This window comes from Adiantum capillus-veneris, chromosome 21 (genome assembly GCF_014529385.1).
Source record: "Adiantum capillus-veneris isolate H3 chromosome 21, ASM1452938v2, whole genome shotgun sequence".
Classification (NCBI taxonomy): Eukaryota; Viridiplantae; Streptophyta; class Polypodiopsida; order Polypodiales; family Pteridaceae; genus Adiantum; species Adiantum capillus-veneris.
This window is the reverse complement of record NC_140951.1, coordinates 50,910,448-50,916,998: the sequence shown is the minus strand read 5'-3', so window position 1 is coordinate 50,916,998 and position 6,551 is coordinate 50,910,448. Positions and strand designations below refer to the sequence as shown.

Genomic DNA, 6,551 nt, shown 5'->3' with positions numbered 1-6,551 from the left:
TTCAGTCAAAAGTGCTAAAGTCCACTTTGAACCCAATTTTCTTACCCGAATGAGGTGAAACCCCTTTCAGTCACTCAATATATCATGCAAGACACACTCATGCTACCATCTTATAGTTTTGGTTTCAAGTTGATGTTTTGGCACTAATTGGGTAGGATGTCTAGTAATTTCCGTCTATCTGGCTTTATTTTGTCAAGAGATGAACAAATTTCCACTTTCCAGTTGAAATTAGGATAAACCCTACCTTCAGAACACACTGGTCAACTCAAAATCCCAAAATTCCTCCCAGATTGGCCTGTAGACATCCTACGCGTAGGATGTCTCCTAGCTTAAAATTAAAGTTTTTTCTGACAGAAATGCTCATGATGCTCTGTAGGTCTATCAGAAACACTCACAGTAACTTTTGGACTTCAATTAGGCTTTCAACCACACTTTTGCGTCTTTTACAAACTTGTAATGATTCTACCAAGCAAGTATACATGCATGAAATGCTCTAGATCTGAATCATGATGTTCTACTTACTCTACTCCTACCTACCATGAAGAAATGGTGATAATGGTGTTTTTGGTTGCTTTTTTGGCCTCTCCGGACTCTCAAGCTCTCCTCTCATCGCTTCTACCACTCCCTCTTCTACTCTAGACTCGACTACTACCTAAAACTACCTAAGTCTACCTCCTCTACCTAAGTCGAAGGATCTAGGCCAGACACACGCTTCCTAGACTCCCTCTAAGACCTAGAGAGTCCTCCACCCTCTGATCCTATCTAAATGTAAAGCGAGACTCTTGGCAAGCCAAAAATCCCAATCCTCAAGGATTAGTCTCGGTCACCTACCTAAGGTTTTCGTCCCCGGCAGCGGCGCCAATGTTTGACGGGTTCGCCGCGATGGACGTCAGCACAGCGATAACTCACCTAACAAGTAATGTCAGCTAAGGACGAAGCTCGACCCATAGGCACGTGGAAGCAAGCATAAGGTGTCAACCTACACTCGACCGACTCCTAACTAATTCCTACAGAGGTCCCTACCAATTGTCTAAGTCACAGTCTTCAAGAGAGCAAAAGAGGATGCTTCCTACAACGCTTGCTAGAGTCGAACACACATCAAACACTTTCGAAACACCATAGAACTTGAAGGAGACCCTGCTAATACCTATAGGCCACTCTCCCTAAGGTCTATGAACCAAAATCACGACCCAACACACCCGGTGTAGAAACACGTAGGATGTCTGGCCGAAATCTGCAGGTCTTCGTTTTTGAAATCTGAAGTGCCTAATGTGTAGCTCTACTCAATGTGAACGCGTGGATATGCTGCAATGTGAAATCAGATAACGTATGCTCACCCAAACAACCGATGAAGCTCGTAGAAGGAGCTCCCAAAGCCGGACCGCGCGCAATGTTGGTATCAGCTCGTAGCTCTATTCGGGGGTAACACGCTGCACTTCTCCACACTCAATTTCGACCACCGTAGCACACGTAGCGTCAAGACAAATCTCACTCTCTCTCTCACGTACACAGTATGCTCACTCACAAACTTCAACTTGTTTAAAATGACAAAAGGTTTTTTTTCATTAAGGTCAAAAAGTGATATATATACCTTACAACTTTTCAAACCCTAAAGTACCAAAATCATCCATCTACTCCATCTAACTATCAAAACTGGGATACAATCTGGAAACTTCTGTAAGTCCCAATATTTACAAGGTGAAAATTCGGGTTTTCCTCAATGAATGACTAATTACAAAAAATAATAATCCGCCGAGTAGTTGGATGCCGTGGGGTGTGTCCAGCTTCTAACAACCTCCCCCGAGTCAATGCCTAGAGGTGTGTAGTTGAGTGATGGCTTGATGGCCACCTTAACAGCTGTTGAACTTGTAGATCTTGAAGCTTTCCCTTTTAATGAAGAACTTCCCAAAATATTCTCACCAAGATTGTATTGTTTGGAATGGAAAAATAAATCTATTAAACATGATCCAAATGATTCGAGCAAGCATACCTATGTGTTGTTCTTGTGAGAGGGTTTTTTTTTCTTTTTTTTTGGGGGGGGGGGGGGGGGGGGGGGGGGGGGGGGGGATGTGTGTGGAGTCTGAGAGCACGTCGCCTTAACTTGAGTTACCATATGCCATCAAGATGCAAGCATAGGTGATTGCATTTGGAGAGAAGCCCTCGCTTGTTATCCCCTCAAAAAGGCCTAGAGCTTCTTGGACTCATCCCTTTAAGGCATATCCCCCAATTAGTGCATTCCAAGAGATGAAATTCCAAATAAGAAGCTCCTCAAGCACTTTTTGTGCTTTCTAAAGTTCACTACACTTAATATATACATGTCAATCAAGGAATTGTCAAGGATGACATTATTTCTCAACAACACCTGACTAATAACATCATCCTCAATTCTTTTGCACAAATACGTATCTTGTGTAGTGCCACATCCTTCAAGATCCAAGCATAGATGATTCCATCTAGAGAAACACCCTTGCTTCGCATCCATCGAAAGCACCCGATAACATCCTGGCCATATCCTGACAAAATGTGTGTCAGGAGATGACATCCCAAAGAGGATCCTCCGCCATCATTTTTTGTCCTTTCTAAACTACAAACATATAGCATACAAGTTGACCAAGGCATTTCAAAGCATTATGTTTCTTTATAACAGCCCCTAACAAACAATGTTATTGCGGGTTCTTATGCCTGATGCCACAATATTCTGTCATTGCATTTGGAGAGGTGCCCTCACTTGTCATCCCCTCAAAACATCCTAGAGCTTCTTGGCCATGCTCCTTTAGGGTATACCCAACAATCAATGCACTCCAAGAGACAACGTTCTAGATAAGAAGCTCCTAGAACGGATTGGCCTTCCATTGTAATCAAGCTATTTGTACCTCATTTATATATATTATATACTATATATAGCGCTATATATTATATATACTATACTAAAGTTATATCATATATATTATAGTATTATATATACTATATGCTATATAGTAAACAATATCATATATTATGTAAAGTTAAATTAAGATAATTGGAAAAAATAAAAAATATAATAAAAGTAAAAATAATCAAGTAAAATAAGCTTGACGGAGTTCAAGGGATTTGCAAAAAATGACGAAGTTCGACAGAGTTTGACGGATTTGCAAAAAAAAGGGGGAGGTAGAGCTCGCTCATCATCTGTGCGCATGCGGATGATGAAGGAGCTCTACCTCCCCACCCTTTTTTTTGTTTTTTAAACAATTTTCAAAAAATGCACGTGAATGGAACAACTTTTCTTCAAATGCAGCCCTAAACCCTATCTTGCATTGCATCATAAGTGGAGGTGCTTATCCCTTTCAAATCTTAGCCATGAAACATGGTCAGGCAATGGCCACATAGCATCGGGAAAGAGGCACACCCCATTGGGCCTGAGCCACACGTAAGCATCACCATGTCCACCTAAATGCATGGGAACGATGAGGAGAACTAGTTGTGAAAAAAGTCTTTAAAAAAGGGGGAGGGACTGGAGCCCCGCGCACGGATGATGGGGCTGGAAGGGAACGACGAGGAGAAATCGTTGCGAAAAAAGTCTTTAGAAAAAGGGGGAGGGGCTGGAGCCCTCTTATCATCCACGCGTGGGATGATGGGAGGGCTCTAGCCCCTCTCCCTTTTTTTTTCACTTCGCATTGGTTTGAGGCATTGCTTGTAGCATCTCATTTTTCAACGTCGTCAGCTCTGCAGAAGATTTTGCGCACCTGTAGCAACATCTGGACTGAGTGCAGTATGGATCAATTTCAAGCTCATTTGTAGGTAACGCTAATGGAAGAAGATGTATGGAGAGGTCTCTAGATGATTCGGACTAAGGTCTCAATGGCTAATGAGATTATTCGAGCCAAGCTAGCACCCCCCCTCTCGTGCAGGTCGAGGTCCTTACTAATTTAGTATCCTTGATGCATAGTTTTCGGGATCTCTCCAGAGACAACATATGACAACATGGTTTCAATCACATGGCTTCAACATGGATAGACTGCCTCCGTTTCAGTACTCCTTGCATGCACCCTCCCTATCTCTCTAGTCATGGACAAGGATCTTCAAGGTTTTTATAATTATTGTGATTTTTAAGTGCTTTTGATCTCTATACCGCTCAACAAAACTCTACGCAGCACGAGAAAATGCTCGTCACTCAAAATCTGCACATCTCTATCACCAATGAAATGTTCACGACCAAACTCCTGCGTTTTCTTTATATTCAGAGGAACATATGGTAGATGGAAAACTGGTCACACAATGCCCAATTGTGCAAGAGCTGTGTTAAGGCCATTGGAATTGGGTTTAGGAAACAACCAGTAGCAACATCTTTTCATTGAGTCCCTTGTCCTTCCCTTTGATAATGAGATCATGCATTAGCCCAGGATTCAAGTTGCTAACAACAAAACTCTTGAAACAAACTCCCACCTTGCATCATGGCATTGATCATCATTTCCACTCCAAACAACTACATTGAGTCTGAACTATAGCCCTTTATTTGATCATTGCCAATGCACTCCTTCACACCATCGAAATTGGGTAGATCCTTAAGCTTTTCTATCACACTAGGGGGAATGTCTTGCCCAGTGCTTGTAGGAACATTGTAAATCACAGTTGGACCCATGGAGAAAACACTCTGATCAAAGTGGAAAAATAAGACCTCATGAGAAGTTTTCTCGTAGTATGGATTAATATGAAGAGCTACATGAATCCCTACTCCAAAACTATGTTCAATGCTGACCAATAAGCATTATATGCTTATCCCAGACCATCAACTGGCCCTCCCCTAACGTTGTTCCACCTACTATAACCCCCTCCACCCCCTTTTCTATCTGAGAGTGTACCAGCTTGTCGTATGCCTCCAAATCAAAGCGCAAATATGGAGTCTTAATTGCAGTTATCAGCCTCCGCTTCCTTATATCCTGAACTGGAGTAGTGTTTTTAAGCTCAAAGCTAATTTTCATTGAAAGAAGAGGAGCTCGCAACATTGCAAATCTCGAAGGAATCCATGCACAACTTGTCTTGTGGTGATGACGATGTGTACAATATAATTCTATATGGTAAGGTGAATAATCATTTATGCATCTCTCATTCCATTTAATAAACCTAGCTCGATTTTTGGTTTGCTCAAAAGTTCTCGCTTTGTGTTTGGTGGGACCCCCTTCCATGCCATACAGAGCCAGAGATGGAGATGTATTATATATGTTAGTGCACAGTGTATTACGACATACGGGGCCACTTCCATTGTCTATTCAGAGAAGGATTTGGACCCTTCTCTAGAGTCATGAGCTATCAGGATCAGAGATGTCTTGGACTATACCTACTTGAGTTACACAGACAAAGAGATAGTTTACTTAGGAGATTTGGAGAGAGACAATCCCAAAGACATATTATTGATTTCTTCACACCAGACACTAGACAAATAGAGGAGCAACCACCATTGCAAATCTCAGCTTATACTCTACACCCATTGTACTCTCGTTGATTGAACATTGGATCTAGGGAGATCAAGATGCCCACGATTGAGGAGAGGAGCTTCACAGCATCGATGGAGACTACAACAAAGGATTTGAGCCATACTATCTTGACATCCATAGTACATATGTGGATGGATTAATCATCCATTGTATCTCTCTCTTGTATTGGGCACCCATTGTATCAGTGATCACACATACCCCACACAAATCCAGCTAGTAACACTTCTAGATTCAATTTAGTATCTCTTTTTTTGTACTCATAGATGGTATCAGATTCATAGTATGTAGCATATTGGTCTCATAGGTTATTTTGGCCTTTTGAAGACGTTAATATATCATTTCTCTCTCTCTCTCTCTCTCTCTCTCTCTCTCTCTCTCTCTCTCTCTCTCTCTCTCTCTCTCTCTCTCTCTCTCTCTCTCTCTCTCTCTCAGGCAACTCATTTCATCAAGGGCTTGTGTTAATATATCATTTCATTTCATCTCTCTCTCTCTCTCTCTCTCTCTCTCTCTCTCTCTCTCTCTCTCTCTCTCTCTCTCTCTCTCTCTCTCTCTCTCTCAGGCAGCTCATCATCAAGAACTTATGTTGTCTTCACTACCGCATTTGGCATACACATCCACTAAATCATAGCCAAGCACGGCTCCTTCCCCCAATAGATCTTGTTTCATGATATCATCATATATTTTCTTTCCTTTTTCAAGTGGTTGAATGCTATAGAAAGCTTTCATAAGCGATACATAGGTGGTTGCATCAAGATGCTTTGAATGGCAATGCATGTGTGCATAGAAATTCAAAGCATCCTTATTTTTGCCATACCCCACAATCAGTGTAGACCAAGGAACGATATCACAATTGGGAATCTCCTCGAACAATTGTTGAGATGTTATTAGAGCACCACATCTTGTTTAATTATCAACTATTATGTTGCCAAGTGTAGTATCATTTTCCTAGCAATCCTTGTCTCAAAATCTATTCAAGGAGAAAAAATTGGCATACATATCAACTGACAAAAGTGCCCAGCACTACTTCACTTCCAAGTAGCTCTTATGTATAGCTGCATATCCCTTTGAGACACCTCAGTA

General features: G+C 41.6%; 1 pseudogene; it reads right to left on the bottom strand.

Annotated features, from left to right (window-relative positions):
* Positions 1 to 4,085: 4,085 nt before the first annotated feature.
* On the bottom strand, positions 4,086 to 4,997 carry LOC147430933 (4-hydroxy-tetrahydrodipicolinate synthase, chloroplastic pseudogene; annotated as a pseudogene).
* Positions 4,998 to 6,551: the final 1,554 nt, after the last annotated feature.